Source organism: Orycteropus afer, unplaced genomic scaffold (genome assembly GCF_000298275.1).
Source record: "Orycteropus afer afer isolate SDZICR_OR568_19922 unplaced genomic scaffold, OryAfe1.0 scaffold00197, whole genome shotgun sequence".
Taxonomy (NCBI): domain Eukaryota; kingdom Metazoa; phylum Chordata; class Mammalia; order Tubulidentata; family Orycteropodidae; genus Orycteropus; species Orycteropus afer.
The window spans coordinates 3935479-3954783 of record NW_006921784.1 but is presented as its reverse complement, the minus strand read 5'-3'; the positions used below and the strand labels follow the sequence as shown (position 1 = coordinate 3954783).

Here is a 19305-nt window from a genome sequence, read left to right as displayed (position 1 = left end):
GAGAGAGAGAGAGAGAGAGAGAGAGAGTTTTGAGAAGTACTGCAGCTGCAGAGAAGAGAAACTACCAGGCATGTACTTAACTTTCATTTGGTATTTGTGTAGTGATTTCTTATTGGTATCAAAATTAGAAAGAGAACTTATTTCAAAAAATAAATTTAAACTTTTGTATTATGCTTTCTTAACTGCAACCCCAATTATTAGTTAATAGTGAATTAAAAATAGATTTCTAGTATGGCGAGAAAGAGGCACGTTTAGTACTCAAGACGAGCATTTGGACATCCAGCCAAAAGCTTTCATCTGTCTTTTTTTACAATTAAAACAAAATCTATTAGTCTTGTCAATCAGCATTCATCTGGGATGATGACAAGGGCTGTACAAACACTGGTAGCAGCTGCCAAAGAACCAAAGATGTAACTTTTCAAAATCAAACTGGCCACATATGAAATAAATCAGTCTTTCATGAATAGATAGCTTAACTTTCAATAAATCAGTAAATTAATATCCAGTCACGTGGATTTCAGAAGTTTTCCTTTTTTATCTAATCGTCTTTGACCCTTTTTCTTGTGAGTGCAGTGAGGGTCTCAGTGTCATTTTAGAGTTGCTAATGGGAAAATTGCATTCTCCGCTATCTTGATATTTATATCACTTGTAAGAAGTGAAACAGAAACTATACAATCTTAGATTATGACTCTGAGGTTTTATCTGAAGTGGAAAAAAACAGTTTCTTTTTCTTGGTCAATTTGCTCATAATTCCATGCTTCGATTTAACCAGAATGCCCATATCCCACATTTAGAAGATGACTGTTTCCTTACTTAGGCTGTTGAATGCTGTGTAACGCCATGTTTTCAGTCTGAGTCCTAATTTAGGTCAGCAGTTTCTTAGTAATGCTTCCAACCCATTGCCATTGAGTCAATTCTGACTCGTGGTGACCCTGTATCATAGGACAGAGTAGGACTACCCTGTAGGGTTTCCAAGGTTATACATCTTTACGGAAGTAGATTGCCTCATCTTGCTCCTGCCGAGCGGCTGGCAGGTTCAAACCACCAACATTTTGGTTAGCAGCTTGTATGCTTTAACCGTTGTGCCACCAACCAAGCCCCTTAATAATGTTCTCAGACAGTAAGAAAAGGCAGAATTCTCTTGTGGTAGTTAGGTGCTGTGGAGTCGGTTCCGACTCATAGTGACCCCTTGTACAACAGAATGAAACGTTTCTCTTGTGGTACGCAAATTCAATTCATTTAAAAAATACCTGCAACACTGACTTTGAACAAGGATTAGGTACTGGAGTAGATACAGGGATTAAATAGGGGAGGTTCCATCCTCGAAGAGTTTAACTTCTTATCAGGGTGACTGAAGCAAACAACCTAGTGTAATAGAGAATACAGAAAATGTACTATAAAGTGCTATGGGAACACAGAGCAAATAAAAAACCAAACTCACTGCCACTGAGTTGATTCCAACTCATAGCGACCTCCTTTGGGTTTTTGAGGTGGTAAATCTTTACGGAGGTAGATTGCACAGTGGGAGCATAGAGGAGGGCACAATTCCTGCTGAGGGGACCAGGGGAGGAATTGTGAAAGAGACAGCATAGTCATTTGTCCTGAAAGGTGAGTTGAATTTCAACAAGAGGTCAGGGGGTGAAAATGCTTAAAAACAATGAATGATACTTGGTGTCATTCCCCCCCCCCCCATAGTGTTTTTGAAAGAGGAAATTAGAAATTATGGTTTAGGTGGTTACACAGGATACTCAGTTAGAATTCCACGTTTAATAATGGTTCTTAGCCTCTTAGTTCTTAAGAGAGACAAAAGTTAGTTCTTAAGAGAGACAAAAGATTCAATAGAGTGATGGTTCCTAAGCCTGGCTGGTTAATGTTGTTGTTATGTGCCCTGGAGTTGGACCTGACTCATAGCGACCCTCCTTGGGTTTCCGAGGCAGGGAGCTCAGGTAGCATAGTGCTAAGGCACTTGACTGCTAACCAGAAGGCTGGCTGTTCAAACCCACCAGCCACTCCTCGGAAGGAAGGTAGGGCAATCTACTTCTGTAGTGATACTGCCTTGGAAACCCAAGGAGGGGTCGCTATGAGTCGGGTCCAACCACAGCACATAACAACATCACTATGGAAGTAGAGTGCCCCATCTTCCTTCCAAGGAGTGGCTGGTGAGTTTGAACCACCAGCCTTCTGGTTAGCAATCAAGTGCCTTAGGTACTATGCTACCAGAGCTCCCAATAATCGTGTAGAGTTAGGGAACTTAAAAAACAAAACAAACAAACAAAAAAACCATGTTTCTGGACTCTGCTCCTACGGAGTCCATCTCAGTAGATCTTGTGCAGGGCTCAGATTCTAATTTTGTATCATCTATGAGTCTGTCCAGCCAGGTTTGCAAGACCACCTTCCACATGCGCTTTCATTACTCTTATGAAGTATAAGCTTCTCTTTTCTTACTCTCCAGACCCCAAATCCAAACAAAACAAATATATATGCTTCAGTCTATTTTTAGTTATTTGGTCCTTTTAATGTTCAAGTGGGATTGGTATTGTTAGCTGTAGACACAGAGTAGGTGCTCAATAAAATTTGTTAAATAGATAAGTATCCTGGAAGATCTTCAGGTTGTATGGGAGAGTAATCCACAATGAATTCCTTTAGGGCTGTGTCTCTCTTTAAAAATCTGCTCTCCCTGAGCTTGACCCTGGTCGATAATGTTCTTAGGGTTTAGAAAAGCTCTGCAGGTTCCTTGTGGCCTCACTGTGAGCATCGTGAGGGTGATGTTCCTACAAGGTTTTGAAGGGCAGCTGGAAGCCTCTTTTGTAGCCTGTCGTTTTGCTTCTTCATTAAGCCAGAAATCTATTTTCTGGAGATTTGGAAAAAGAGAATGCATGCTGATGAGTATTTTGAAGTTCTAAGCAGTTCAACTGCTGTCATTGGAGGTTGAACTGTGCAGTGTCTTTTATTTGTTGCAGCTTCTTTACTCACTCAGCATTTTCCTGGCAGTTAATTACACAGTGGCTTTAGGGTGCATTCCATAAGATGCTGAAGACACAGCTTGGTGGAAGTCTGACACACTTTCCTCCTTGGTTACATAGCTAATGGCCACTCTGGGATAATTAGTGAGAAGAAACTCCAATGGCCCAATTACTGTCTTCTCAAGGTTTCCCTCTTAATTCTTCTTTGCTCAGATCTTGAGAGATTGCTGCCATTGTAGGTTATACTTGTGTGCTGTTTAAAAACTGGGCTTTCTGAGTTACAGTCAGACAAAAAGGAAAAGAATCTGTATTTTAGTGGCTTGGGAGGACTGTAAGAAGTTGATCATATTTTAGAGAAATCATAGAGTAGTATGTTCAGAGCAAGAGATAGCTAATATTTTCAGAACCACAGTAATTCCTGACTTTTGATTCCTGGGTTAAGACTCATATCAACTGTCCTCATCTGTGTCTTCATCAGGCTTGAGGTTTTGGGCTCAGAGCTATTAGGGTCTCCATTGCTTTGCCTGATGTAAATTAGCATCCAAATGTGCCTTTTTTCTGTCTGGAATCGTGACTTGGGTATTGTAACTTAGTCATGTAATGAAAATGCATGTGCATATGCCTTAGTAATACAACTGTGAGAACATGGCTTCCACAATGCTTGGAAGGTAGACAAAATCTGTATCTTGCAGATTCCTGACTCACCCAGGTCAGCGAACGTCATCTGCCGTGTTAGAATGCCAATCCAACATGAACACAGTGATTTCTTTTTCCTAAGGTCCATGTCAGGATCAGGTAGCTCTCATTGGAATTATGCAGGCAAATGTCTGTTTCTGGACTTTGTCCAAACCAGGGGAAGAGGGTGCGAAGCCTATTTAAAGAAACTCCTTTGGAAAATTATTTTATGGCATGTTATTCGTATTATGGCTATGCTGTGGGTGTACCATTTTCTGTGAACGTGTTCTTTCTATAGAGAGAAGGTGTGCAAGTGAGTGAGTATCTGTTGATGAAGTGAACGTAATGAAGTTTTGTCCTAGGACTTCTAACCCTTTCTTTTCACTGTGCTCTTCTGTTGGGTTTAAATATTCCCCGCGATCTTTGCAGAGCATGCTACTGTCTCATCCGGACTTTTGTTTCAGTGTTGTGTGCTGCACTTTTCCAAATGGCTCGTGAGGATTGGTAAGGGTAACTTAAAACCTTGAAGTGATGAAACTGAGTCAAGCCACGTTGGTGGAGCTCACACTAACGGGTCATGTTTTATTGAAGCTGTAAGATTGATGGTTCTAAGAAAATATTTCTAGTAGTACAACAATAATCAGTTCGTTTTACAGCTTGGCAAGTCTACCACTCATATGTCTCCAAGAAAGTAAAACTTGTTTAGGGGTGGAGCTGGTAGATTATATTAAGTTTGTCATGACCACGAGTTATTCTCAGAATTTGCAGCACTTCAGATTGACACATGCAAGGACAGTACCTACTGAGACTCCAGAATTCTGTCATCAGTTGTGACTTGTATGATACTTTCCTCTAAAAGCCTCTCAGTTAATACATATTTTTAATTGTGGTGAAAATATACACAAGGAAAATATGCCACTCCAACAGCTCCTACATGTACAATTCAGTGACATTGGTCACATCCTTCTGGTTATACAACCATTTGATCCTTTACCAAATCGTTCCACCACCACGAACATAAATTAAATGCACCCTCAGTGAAAATCCCCCATTTTCCCCTCCCTCCTACTCTCAGTAACTACAACTAATCTTTGGTTTCTATGTATTTCACGTATGTGAGATCATATAATATTTGTCATTTTGTGACTGACATATCTAACTCAACATAGTGTTTTCAAGGTTCATCCACGTTGCGGCATCCATCAAGACTTCTTTTCTCTTTATTCTGTAGTGTGAGTACTCCACATTTTGCTTCTCCATTCTTCTGGAGATGGGCATGTGGGCTGTTCTCACCTCTTGGCTGTGGTGAAAGGGCTGCAGTGAACGCTGCTGTATAGGTTTCTGTCTGCATTCCTGCTCGTACCTCTAGGTATACGCTTAAGGTTGTGGTTGCTGGGCCCAATGGCAAGTCTGTATTCGGCTTTTTGGGAAACCACTAAATTGTTTCCCATAGTGGCTGTACCATCTTACATTCTTACCAGCAATGGATGAGTGTTTCAGTTTCTCCAAAACCTCACCAACACCTGTTTTCTGATTTTTTGATCATTGCCATTCTAATGGGGGTGAAGTGGTATCTCATTAGGGTTTTGATTTGCATCTCCCTAATGGCTCTGTGGCACAGTGGTTAAAGCATACGGCTGCTACCAAAGGTGGTTCCAACCCACCAGTCACTCCGCTGGATAAAGATGAGACAATCTGCTTCTGTAAAGATTTACTGCCTTAGAAACCCTGTGGGGCCGTTCTACTCTGTTCTATAGGGTAACTATGGGTCAGAAGTGACTCAGTGGCTTTGGCTGGGAATGGCTAATGACTTTGAACATCTTTCCACATGTTGGTCATTTAGTCCTCTTCAGTGGAATGTTTGTTGAAGTCCTTTACCCATTTTTCTTTTTTTTTTTTTCTTTTTGTTAAGTTGTGTAAGTATTTTGTATATTTTAGATGTTGTTGTTGTTGTCATTATGTGCTGTCGAGTCGGACCCGACTCATAGCGATCCCTCCTTCGGTTTCCCAGGCAGTATCACTATGGAAGTAGATTGCCCCATCTTCCTTCCTAGGAGTGGCTGGTGGGTTTGAACTGCCAGCCTTCTGGTTAGCAGTCAAGTGCCTTAGGCACTATGCTACCAGAGAGCCCATATTTTAGCTATTAGACCCTTATTGGGTATATTGTTGTTGTTGTTGTTGTTATTTGTCGTCGAGTCGGCCTCGACTCATAGCGACCCCTCCTTGGGTTTCCGAGGCAGTGTCACTACGGAAGTAGGATTGCCCAACCTTCCTTCCGAGGAGTGGCTGGTGGGTTTGAACCACCAGCCTTCTGGTTAGCAGTCAAGTGCCTTAGGCACTATGCTGCCAGAGCTCCTAGTTGCCAAACATTTTCTCCGAATTTATAGGTAGTTTTTTTCAAGAACTTACAGTTATTTGATGAACGAAAGTATTTAATTTTTTTGAGGTCCCATTTATCTATTTTGTCTTTTACGGATCATGCTTTTGTTGTCCTATTAGCCCACTGCTTAAAAAGTAGGCCCTGCAGCCATACCCCTATATTTTCTTCAAAGACTTTTATGGTTTTGATTTTCACATTTAGGTCATTGGTCTATTTGGAATTGGTTTTGTGTATGATGTGAAAACTATTTTTGAGTAAATCTTTCAAAGGGTAAAGGGAAAAACAATCAGTCTGCAGAATGTGAGGTCTGCTACACTGCTCCTAACGGAGCCGGAGATGGAGAATGAGACTGTTGACTATGCTCCCTGCAGTTGCCGTGACTGGTTTCTCTAATGTGCCTTTCAGAGCTCAGTGTACTTGCCTAGAGGAGCCCTGATGGCGCAGTGGTTAACGTGTTCAACTGCGAATCAAAAGGCCAGTGCTTTGAACCCACCAGCAGGAGAAAGATGAGGCAGTCTGCGTCTGTAAAGATTTATAGCCTTGGAAACCCTATGAAGCAATTCTACTATGTCCTACGGTGTCACTGTGAGTCAGAAATGACTCAGTGGCAGTGGGCTGGGTTTGATACTTGCATAAAGAAAACTCAGACAATTTTATACAGTGTTTTTAGGAGTATTTGAATTTTATTCTTGAAATATTAGAAACTTAATAAAAAGCTTACATTCTTCTCTTTACTCAAAAGACTTTTCCAGAATTCTATGCCTTTTACACACACACACACACGCACACATACACCTTTAGACTTTTTAAATTAAAGGTTGCAAAATGTGGAAAACATACATTTGATGTTTTAAAAAGTTACGACACTAATTTGGCCCTTTTAATAAGTTTGGGTTTGGCCTGATTTTGAGAGGTGGAAATGCTTGATATAGCACCGAGGGGAGATTGATGGCTCTAGTAGCTTAGACTGTTCTCCAGAAACATGATCCATTTCCTCTCCTTGGGATAAAACCAAAACTAAATCCACTGCTGCCTAGTCCATTCTAACTCACAGTGACCCTACAGGACAGTAGAACTGTCCCATAGGCTTTCCACGACTGTCAATCTTTATGGAAGCTGACTACCACTTCTTTCTCCTGCAGAACAACTGGTGGGTTGGAACCAGCAACCTTTAGGTTAGCAACCAAGTGCTTTAACCAGGGCTCCTTAGCAAATTTCGGCGTGCTGCAGTTCTTCTGTGTCCTGGCTGCGTGTGGTCACTGGCATTTTACATACCCATTCAGAACCTCGGGATTTTTGTAAAATTGGATAAGGAGCCGTGCCTCTCAGAGGGCTGTTGTGAAGGTCCCAAAGGGTAATAATATATGTGAAAGTATTTGGGAAACTAAAGCAATGCATTACTGTCTCTCTCTCTAAAGAGAGGTTCCTTTGGTTGCTGCAGTCTCTGATAAGATCTGGATTTAAACTTTTTTTTTTTTTATCAGTTTGCGAATATAAGCAATTTTACCATGATTCTAGAATCATATTGAATATGTTTCATTCTAAAAGATATTTAGGTTTTCCCCTTACATCTGTACCATATATTACATTTTCCCCCTAATTAAATGTGTCTTTACCTGCGTGACTCGGAAAGATCTCTCCACTTTCCTCTAATTGCTTCTTTGTTTGAAATGGCTCTTATTTATCTCAGGTGAATTCCATTTCTCTGACCCTCTCTCCTTTTGCTCTTGCCATTTAAAAGAACGTGTTAATTAAGCTGAGCTCCAGTATCAGCCCTGGCAGCAAGCAGCAGACCCTCCTCCCGTTTGACTTATTTTCATTTATCATTTTCCTGTGTGATCTCAGAGCCACTTCTCAATCCATCTGGCAGTGTTCACATTAGGCCAATTTTAATTAAGCTTGTGAATTGGACTCTGAGACCCCATCTCAGATATTTTACTAGAATATAGTTTTACATCATTGGTTTTGCCGTAATTCAACAAATTATGCAATTAAAACATTGAAAATAAATTAATCAAGTCTGTCCAACCTGATTATGTTTTTTTTTTTTTTTAAAGCTCTAAATATTGTACTGATTTTTGCTTATTACCCTGTTTATCTTCAAGCTATTTCTTGGAGTTTTTATACAAAATTGGAAATTGTTTGAACTACATACAGATGGGGAATCTGTTGGAATTTTGCTCAGCTTTTGGTGCTTGGATCATTGTGTATTTACTTTTCTTCCTTCAAGGACTGGCTTTCATACCTGTCCTCCCTTCTTCAATTCTCCCCTCTCCTTGCCCACTAATATAAACATCTGAACAGACAACTTTAGCTTTTGAGATCCTCGTTCCTGATCCCTCCTGATTGTGTACATTGTCCCTTCATCTCCAAAGCCCACACCTTTGGGTCACTTACTTCCTGTTAGGATGCGTTAAAGCACTGTAGGCCAGTTCTGCTGCAGTTGTCAACTTGGGATAGATTTCACAATCCTCCCAAGGACCATCTCCCTAGAACATGACAATGAGCTCTCCCTAGCTCTCCCCGTCACCTTCCATTATTTTAGAGGGTTGCAGTTAGCGTCCCAGATGTTTCAGATACTCCTTCCTGCAGGCACTCCCCAGTTGCAGTCTGATCAACTGCAGATTTACTGTTGCTCCCTAGAGAGCTGGGCTGCATCTGTGCAGGGTGTTTGTTTCCGAAAGGTCATTTCCTGGTGTGAATTCCAACCAAAGAAGATCAAGCCAGTGCACAGCCTTTTTCCTCTCGTGTACTCATTTTACTTTAGAAGAGAAATTAAACTCCTTTCACAGCACACACAATTAGATGATCATGTGACATATTATTGATTGACATACAGACAGAAACAGGTGAAAATAAGGATATTTAAGCTCATCTAAGCATTGACATGTGTCTAGGTTTCTTGATGAATTAAATAAAGTGTTTCTGCATTTGAGTTAGTGGTTTGTTCTTCTCCCCATTGTTTATAATACCCCCCTTCAAAGCGTAAAGGTAACAGCTTTCCACCTCTGTTGGATTTTACATCATTTGGCTGTCATTGTACTTTGCTTCTGAACAAGCAGGAGCTACGAGTCCTCTATTTATGTCAATGTCATGTTAAGTGATAGAGACCACAGCTGAAAGGAATAGTGGGGGAAATTAGTCACTTGGTGTTTTTTTTTGAACTACATACAATTACAAATTCCTAAAAACATGGATGTGTCTGTTTAGCATTCTAAATAATTTTGACAGGGTATTTTGAGATATAAGGCATTCTTCCTGCTCCAGAAATTTAAAATAAAGCTTTCCTTTACTGAAATGGATTACCTTTAACCCTCGTGGCTGTCTTCTGGAAGCGTTGCTTCTGGTATTGGGGGAAGTACCAGAGGTGATTGCAGCATTTAAGCTTCTACTTCTAAGTATTTCACGAAAATAAAACCCAATTTTCATTGTTTTTTCAGTCATACACCAGATGACTAGAAACAGTCTGATCTTAAAGGCATCTTAGCCATGTTGTTTCCTGAGTTCTTTCCAGGAGACCACCTGGATGTGCTCTTAGGCACTGGGGGTCTAGATCAATGTGGCAAATGAGTTGTTTGTTTTTTAAAGCCAACAACCAAGGATTTAGAGAAAATGGTGAATGCAGAAATTTGTCTTGAGAGTTCTCCTATCCTTCTATTTCTCACTCCTCTCTATTTGCAGCCCACCTGCTCCATTCGCCACGTATTCTGATTTCCAGGTATCGCTACAGCTAAATACAAAAAGCACAAAAATAGAGAAAAACTCAGTACGTGCTAAACCTGTTAAAGGAACAGACAGCCGGAGAGTAGCAAACTTTGAGAGCGGAGCTGGCGCTGGAGCAGGAGGAGTGGCACGTTGTCAAGTGAAGGAAAGGGTGGCGAGGGTTTATCAGGCTCAGAACCGTGAAAACACCTAGCACACCTGGCAGGTGGAGAAGATCTCTGTGGTGGGATCTGAGTGTGTTTCATGGGAGGCTGTAAGGAGGTAAGGCTGGGAAGATAGATTGGGTCATATTGTAAAGGCCTTTCAGGCAAAGGCTAAGGAGTTTTGGTTTTGTCTAGGAGGCAGCAGGGAGTCCACAGACGTTTTCCAAGCCTAGCAGAGAACCATGATTCTCTCTCCTGTTCTTTCTCTCCCTCTTCCTCTCCCCCTCCTCTCTGTTTCTCCGGGAGAAGGGATAACAGGAAGACTGGCTGAGCAACCTGAGGGAGTTTACAGTAGTTATAACTCAGAAGTAACAAACACTGGAATAAGATGTTGGTTCTGACCCCCTGGCACATTGTTAATTCATCTCTGTGACGGGTCTTTAGATGTCTGAAGGGATGTAATTTGGGAAACTTACTATATACTCTTAGCTCCTTTCTCCAACTGCACCGGGGATAAGGGTCAGCAACTTGTCAACCCACTTACAGAACTTGCTTGTTCTTCTGTGAGTACAACTCCTGTGCTATTATACTATTCCTACTCTTTGAAGTGATAATACTTCAAAGTATTTGAACATGTTCTCATAACATCGATGTAAGGCTTTTATTTTAGGAAACTCCAGCTGAGTCTAGAACTTTGGAGAGCAGAATCCCGGAGGCCTCTGTGTGAAGATTCTACCCACCAGATCGCAGACTGGCAACACAGAATTTTGGTTTTAGTTGTTTCTCGTTATCTGTTGTATGGAAAACTTAAATGATACAGGTATTATATATGTTTCTGCTTGTATACTGCTAGGTGTACAGTGATTGGAGCCATTCTTTTTAAGGCAGTATTTTCACTGCCTTTGCAACCGTGGAGATCATCAATAGTGAAGGCCATTAACCTGCCATTATAATGGTTTCTGTGAAACTAGCACTTTCCTGCAGGCATCATTTCCTCCTGTGGCTTTTTGGAAAGGGTATAATTCTCCAAGGAACATGGTGCTATCTTACATGCATTGCTTTCTGATGAACTCTTAGGAGAGGCACAGTCCTTCACAGAACCTCTTTGTGAATTTCTGAGGCTGGGTAAGAATGCTGTTCAGAATCAAAATTCTTTTCTGTTTGGAGCCTGGACTGTGGGAAGAATCCTGCCTTTAGATCACTAAACATGATAAACACGGCTGTATTGTCAGTAGAAGTCCCATAAGAGTTGAACAGCCATGCAGTTGCCTTCCCTGGTCCCAGACAGCTGAGGTCTGCAAGTGCTGTTGTCCTTGACTCTGCAGCTGGATTGGAGAGGAATGTTTGAGGGTGACCAAAAAAAAAAAAAGAAAAAAAAAATACTGTAAAGATGTATTTTTTTTTTTAAATCTAAAATCTGTTAGAGGGATTTGATCTGGAGTATTGCTTAGTCTGTTAAAAATAAAAAATTCTAATGTCTACTGAACACATGTTCATTAGGTATTTAAAAAATTTACCTACAAAGCAAGAGAATTCATCACTGTTTTTTTTTTTTTTACAACCTTGAAAATAAAGGAATTGAATAAAACCTAAATGTTACCCATTCCATACTTAAATTACTGTTTTTAAGGAGGTTCATGGTACCTTTGTTATTTATTGATTTATTTTCAACTTTTCTTTTGAAAAGGTTAAAAAGTAAATAACTCAATGTATTCACTTTATTTTCTGGTTTACTGTAATTTTCTCTATTTCTGGGCATTTGATCTTTCCCCCTCACCAGCATATCCTAAACTCTTAGCATTTTACTTGATACCAGTTTTGTTAGCCCCATACTGTTGTAGCCTCTTTTGTGCTCCTCCCAGCTTACTTGGCTGCTACTCCTTTTTTTTAATGACCTCATTCTTTCTTGAATCCAGGCATCTTCTACTGATTACTAAGGTCTGTGCTTGGAACTCACAATTTCCTGCCCTCTCTCAGTCAAATACGATCTATGGTCCTTCTCTCACAGTGAAATGTTAACTAGTTCCATCATTTATTTTTATTTATTATTTAGCATGTTTGTGATAAAACATAAGTAACTTTAAGATGAATAGAGATACAACAAGGTATGTTCAGGATAGCCACAGTCAAGAGAGTGGATGACACAGGTAGCTTTACACTGTTCCAGTTGAGGAATGGCTGAAGGTACTGAATATGTCGAGTAGGAGGAAGCAGCATATATTATCAGCTTCAAGGATTTGGAGGATTATCATGTCAAAGAGGAATTAGCCTTGCTCTGCATTATCTTAAAAAGTTGTGCAAGGGGTGAATTTCATGGCATGTGAGTTATATCTTGAAAAAATAATGCAAAGACTATTTGGAAATGACAGGGACATGTTTTGGCTTATTTGTTTTGTTTAAGGGAGATCTTCCAAACAATTGTTTTAAGATACGGCACTCTGCCTGTGGAGTAGTGAGTTTTCTGTTGTTAAAAATCCTCTACTGTGTGCCGAAGGGCTGCTCTTGGGGGGATTCAAGGAGGTTAAATTAGATGACCTGCCACAGGATTTCTTAGATTCCAGGGAATGTACTTAGTTATTTAATAATATGAGTCACCGAACAACAGATACCATGATTGAGAGTGACCTCTTTTTAGTTTGCATAGCGACCCCTCCTTGGGTTTCTGAGGCGGTATCACTACGGAACTAGATTGCCCAACATTCCTTCCGAGGAGTGGCTGGTGGGTTTGAACCTCCAGCCTTCTGGTTAGGGGTCAAGTGCTTTAGGCACTGTGCCATCAGAGAGCCATATTATTTAACAATTGCTATTCTTTTGCCCCGTGAGTATCACCACTCTTTCACAGTGGGAGAAGGGTGTAGGGAAACCCCCACATCTTCAAGGTGGAAATGGGGTAACACTGCAAGGAGGACAAGGAAGCGAGGAAAAGAGCCATAAGTTGCAGTTGGGAGCTTGGAACGGACTCCTCTGTGCTGCAGTAGCTCAGAAAGGATTCAGCTCCAGGTTTAATGAATCATGTAACATGATCTTCAAGAAATACTCCATTGCCTTGTTCTTAAGTGGCTTCTAGTAGTTGTACCTTCTGCTTTAAATGAGAAGCAGTTATTGTTCACTTTTTCGTTCAGAGTTGAAGGGGGTAGTTCAGGATTAGCTTGAAGAGCTCTTTTTAATTGCAGGTTGATTTCTAACACATGCTGTTGGGCTGTAGTCATTGCAGGGCAGGTGTCTAAAAGCACTGGCTTTATATCGGAAAGCTGGGACTGTTGCCTCAGAGTGATTGCTGATGATGTGTGTTTTGAAGGGAAATAATTACCTTGAGAATCATGGAATCTTCTTAGTGAAAGGGACCTCAGAAGTTACCTGATCCAATCTCCTTATTCTTCCTGAGGAACTAGAAAAACTCATTGGAAATAGGAGTGGAAAGTTGGTTTTTCATATACCATAGTGATGTTTTAGAAATTCCCTTCATTATTTTTTCAATCCCTTGCAACTTCTGGGAAGTCTGGTTCCTGGGCCTTATTAAGTAAGTTCACTCTTTGAAGATGTATTTACAAACAGGAAAACCAGAAATTATATTTGACTTTACAGTAATTCTTCCCTTAATGTTACCAAAATGGAAAAGATTACTAAAATACAAGAGAGGATTCTAAGAATTCATGAACATCATTTTAGGAATAATATTATTAAACAGAACCAGCTATAACTCTGTTTGTCATTCTAAGAGTTAGTACCGTGTGGTCTTACCTTCTCCTCTGCCCAGCTCACTTTCTCTAGAGATGATGTTGACTATGTGGCATTCTGTTCTGTTCCTTGGGTTGTGTACTTGACATTGTGCCAGCTTCAGTAGAAGGGCTCGTTGGTCATTAAGCACCAATAGAGGTGGTTGGCTGTGTGAGAACTAAAAAATAGAACAGATAAGAATTCAATTCTTGTATTCATTATGTGTGTCAATCATAGAGCATACAAAACTATAAAAATGCCTGGACAGAAGACATTATTTACCTCTTAATGACTGTATGTTTTTTTCTTTCCTGTAAAATAAGATTAAAGCTCTGAAAAATCAGACAGTAAAACAATTAAGTGGATTACTAAGCCACACCTTCCTCGGCCATTGGCCTTATATATAATCAACACAATCTACCCAGAGACCAAAACCTTGTATGAAACACTCTGTATGTGTGTGTGTACATACACACATAAGGACTCTTCCAAATCCCCCCAACCTTGGAGCTCAGGTAGCCTGGGCATGCTGGCTAGGCATGCCGAGGAAAGGCTTTTGTTCAGCACAGCCTTGGAGGTGTCAGACACAGAGTACCATCCACTTTGGAAATGACTGCTACTGTGTTGGCATTTGCTTTCCTCCCTCCTGCTTTCTCCAGAAGTGTCTTTGTCCCAGGTCTGGGAAAAGACTAGAAATGCTGGCAGAGAATGCTGCCACTATTCTTCCTAATCAGGCCAGACCCCTAAATGGAGTCAATTTACTTATTTGGAATGAATGCATTTCCATGACGTGTTTGCTCTGAATGGGCAACATACCCTTTTGGAAGTACTAATATACATAGTACTCATCCAGTTGCTAAAACATTTCTTGTTGCTTTTCAACATCTCTCTAAATTGCTTCATTTGGGCCACAGGTTAGAATGTCTAGGGCATGTACCTTCTCAGAGGGCCAACACTGGCCTGGTAAATCTTTCTGTAAATTTATTAGTGGCCATTTCAAAGGTTTAAAGCATTTCTTTGTGTTAATAAGACTGAAAATGGCTTCATTGCCAACAGGAAGTGAAACATAGACTGGAACTCTATGTAGTGCTGTTTCTTGTCCGAGGGAAGGATCCAGTAGAAGTAGAGCAAACTCACCCAGGGTAACCGGAAGACTAGAGTGAGTTAGGCCTGGACTCCTGAGGTTCTCATTGGGTGTTCTAAGACTTGCAAGTTCAGAGACTGGTTTCTGAGATGAAGCATTTCTTCCCATAGTTAGATGTTTATTGGTGCCAAGTTTTGAACTTTTAATTTAGCAGATGTTACCCAAGTTTATGATTGTCTTTCTGGGTGTCTCTAGGATTGTTTTTGCTGGATCCCAGTGGAGAATGCATGTCTAGGCCCACAAGGCTGTTCCTGTGCCGCACAGCAGGCCCAGGCTCTTTCCCATCTGTCTCAATCATAGATTTCAGCCTGAAATTCAGGAAAACGTTTGCCGTGTTAAGTCATTAACAACTGTTTCAAAACAGTCTGATTTCTAACAGTTGGTGCATGTGGAGATACCTAATTAAAATAATTCCAGTCTCGTTAATAAGATAAGTGTGTTTTCTAGTTGCTATGGGATTATCGCTATCAGATACACAGGGCATGAAGTTTAGCTCAGTGAATTATGCTTGGAGTCTAGTCTCTTTGTTAATTTCATTGGAATTTAAAAGTTAAATCCCTATTGTTTTCTTATATTCTCGTTTTCAGTGAATGGAAGAAGTAACTGGAGAGATGTTGTGGACCGGAATACTAACAGCAGATGTAAATTCCACAGGAGATTTAGCTGTCCAGAGATGTTCACAGATATTGACATGGTGATGCCCAGTGAGATGGTCAGCCTCTTGTCTGAACTGCCCACCATCACTGTCTTTTTCCATGAGTTCTACAATTGAAATGTCTCTCTCCCTCCTGTGAACTCCCAGAGTGCTTTGTCTAGGGCTTTCTTATGGCACTTTCTACTTTATACCTTCTACTGGATCTGCTTTTTGGCTCATTCTTCTTGAAGGTAGAGGCTGTATGACTCACCACTCTCCTGTTTCCCTTGGGACCTAGCACAATGCCTTGCACATTGTGATTTGCTTGGTAATATTTTTTGAACAAATGACCAATAGAAAGAAATAGCATTTACTATAAATTTTATTAAACACATGCAAAGTCTTGAGCAGAGACTTAGAAACTGTCCCTAAGTATTAGATGCAGTTTTATTATTACATCTCAAAAAGCAATAAGTCAAAATCATTTAAACACTTCTGCATGCTGAATTATATATGAGAAGAAACTGACATATGATTGATCCTCTTAGCAGTGTTAAAATCTTGCAGACTGATGGCCAAATAAATCGAGCCACTTTGGGGAAAATCCAGTATCAAGATAGAGTTCTTCATTTTGAAGGCAGAGCTATCATTGAACTCTCCTGTCTTGACAACACATACTATTAAATGGTGATCTAAAGGGCAAAGAGAAGAAATCATGCATTTCAGGAGCCTGTTAGAGAGTAAAATATTTAACAAAGTCCTGCTTCCATCAGTCCTTGATTGTCACCAGCCCTGTGTGACTGTGAAAACAAGTTCTGCCCGTGCTGTCTCACACTTGCTACCCTTAGTGGGAACTCTGTTTCCAAGACCCCGTCTTCTTTAAAGCTATGCCCTCCCTAGATAGTTATAAGACTCAAAATTGAGACTCTGAACGCTATTGATGAAGCCATTGCTTATGTTCCTAGTGATTCCACTCGGAATCCACCCAGAGGTGCCTCTGAAAAAAGACCTGATGATCCATTGAAAACCCGACAGGATGCAGTCCTGCTCTGATACACTTAGAGTCACCATGAGTCAGAGTTGACTCAAAGCAACTGTTTTGTTTTTAAATGTTCCTAGTGAGAAGTCATATAGGGAAACATGAGAGGATAATGAGAGACAAAATTGGGATAAGGGGAGGTGATAGAAAGAATGACTGGAGACGAGGAAATTAGAGGTTAAATGAGTGAGACACAGAAAGGAGGGGGTAGGACTGGCTGGCCAGTGGGTAAGGGCCTTGGAGAGGGAAGAAGTATATATAGGAAAGCAGTGGTCCATGTCTGCTAGCCACATCATTTCCTTTTTGTTAAAAGGAAGTGCATTCATGCAGTTTTTTTTTTTTTCCATTTTATTAATATTTGAGATGTCTTTTCATTGTTGTTGTTGGGTGCCATCAAGTTGGCTCTGACTCATAGTGGCCCTGTATACAACAGAACCGAATGCTACCTGGTCCTGCACCAGCCTCACAATCCTTGCTATACCTGAGCCCATTCTGGCAGCCACTGTATCAATCCATCTTGCTAGGGCCTTCCACTTTTTTGCTGACCCTCCACTTTACCAAGCATGATGTCCTTCTCCAGGGAATGGTCCCTTCTGACAGCATGATCAAAGTAGATGACACAAAGTCTGGCCATTCTCGCTTCTAAGGTGCATTCTGATTGCACTTTGTCCAGGACAGATTTGTTAGCAGTCACTATAAATTTTATTAATCACATTCAAAGTCTTGAGCAGAGACTTAGAAACTGTTCCGAAGTTAGATACTGTTTTATTATTAAATCTCAAAAAGCACTAAGTCAAAATCTGAATTCTTCTGGCAGTCCATGGTACTTTAAGTATTCTTCACCAACACCATAACTCAAATGCATCACCTCTTCTTTGGTCTTCCTTATTCGTTGTCCAGCTCTCACATGCATGTGAGGCAACTGAAAACACCATGGCTTGGGTTGTTGTTGTTGTTGTTATGTGCCCTCGAGTCGGACCCGACTCATAGAGACCCCTCCTTGGGTTTCCGAGGCAGTATCACTATGGAAGTAGATTGCCCCATCTTCCTTCCGAGGAGTAGCTGGTGGGTTTGAACCACCAGCCTTCTGGTTAGCAGTCAAGTGCCTTGGGCACTATGCTACCAGAGCTTGGGCTAGGTGCACTTTATTCTTCAAAGAGACATCTTTGCTCTTCAGCACTTTAAGGAGGTCATTTGCAGCAGACATGCCCAATGCAATATGTCGTCTGATGTCTTGACTGCTGGTTCCATTGATGTTGATTGTGGAACCAAGTGTGTTAGGCTGGGTTCTCTAGAGAAGCAAAAACAGTAAAGCTTATATATATATATACATATAGAGAAAGAGAAATTTATCTTAGGAAAATGGCTTACACACTTATAGGAGCTGGCAAGTCCCAAGTTCTTGGATCATACGTCAAGCTGGAGGCTTTTCCCAACTCATGCAGTTGCAGGGGATGACGAGCTCAAGGTTGGCAGGCAGTATACTGGCTTTTGACTCCAACAGGTGATGAATCCAAGATCACCAGGCTGAATGGTGAGAGAGCTATGGCAGCACAACAGGATCCCGATCCACAGAAGAGTGTCTCATTTTCCCAGATGTCCATAAATATATTGGAAGCAGGCCACACCCCCAGGGAAACTCCCTTTCAAATGATTGGCTGCTCAAACCATATACATCTGCTCCCATCATGGGAATAATTCACTTCATAACTGCTTAAACCACACAGAATTGTGGTCCAGCCAAGTTGACACACAACTCCAACTATCACAGTCCACCCCTTGTCAGTTTGGCAGTTGTACACATCTTCTTAACCATATATACTCTCTAAATAAGGTAAATTATAGTCATATTTGTGCTTAACAGGATATACTAACATGTGGACAATCGAAAGACATTAACCTTGCTTACATTTCACAGTTCATAACAGAAGGAAACAAATATTTGATGCACATATACAATGAAGAAATACAACAATCACAGTCCTCATTTCTACAACTGGTCACGTGGTTGTAGCTGATATTCAGAACTACCTTTTTCTACCACCCATTCCATATTTCCCTTGCCCTCAGCAAGCACCTCAGCTGGTTGTGGTTCTTTGCCTGGTGGGGTGACCTAAACCTTCATTCCTGAAGGGTCTGGGCCAATAGTAATCGTATCAGAACTGAGTTGCTGTAATTTCCTGTTGACTTTAATCACAGGGCATGATAGTACTAAGAGACATCGTAAAGAATCTCCTATATTCTAGACATGCTCTTCTTTACCTCCATTATGTAATGTCAATCTGATTTCCCCTTGGTAATCAGGATCTGTCACAGCAGATAGTACGGTAACACCATTCTCTTGTCTGTTGAGCCAGAGGCATGAGGAAACCAAAATGGCCGGGTGGCATTCTTAACTTCCAGTTCAATGTAGTCAGTATTGTGTCTCCAGGTGGGATTGTTCCTCCCTTTGGGACTAAGATCTCCAGACCCACAGATCATAGGGTAGCAGAGACAAGAAGCAAAAATTTTTTGAGTGGGCCACTAAGGGTAACAGTGAGTGGTACCACTTCTGTTTCTACCCCTTGGTTCCTGGACCCATGAATCTTGACTTTTGGAAAAACAGCACCATATATTGCATGCTAGTTTAGAGCATATTCAGCCTCCTGGAGAACATTGACCCAACCCTTCAAGGTATTGCCACCTAGCTGGCCCTGTAATTGTGTTTTCAGTAGGCCATTCCATCGCTCTGTCAAGCCAGCTGCTCCTGGGTGATGGGGAACATGGTAAGACCAGTGAATTCCATGAGCATAGGCCCATTGCCACACTTCATTTGCTCTGAAGTGAGTCCCTTGATCTGAAACAATGATGTGTGCAATACCATGATGGTGGATAAGGCATTCTGTAA

General features: G+C 41.0%; 1 protein-coding gene across 1 annotated transcript in view; it reads left to right on the top strand.

Moving 5' to 3' along the window:
- Positions 1-19305, top strand: part of TTC28 (tetratricopeptide repeat domain 28) — an 842258-nt gene that overhangs the window by 273446 nt on the left and 549507 nt on the right. The window lies entirely within an intron of this gene.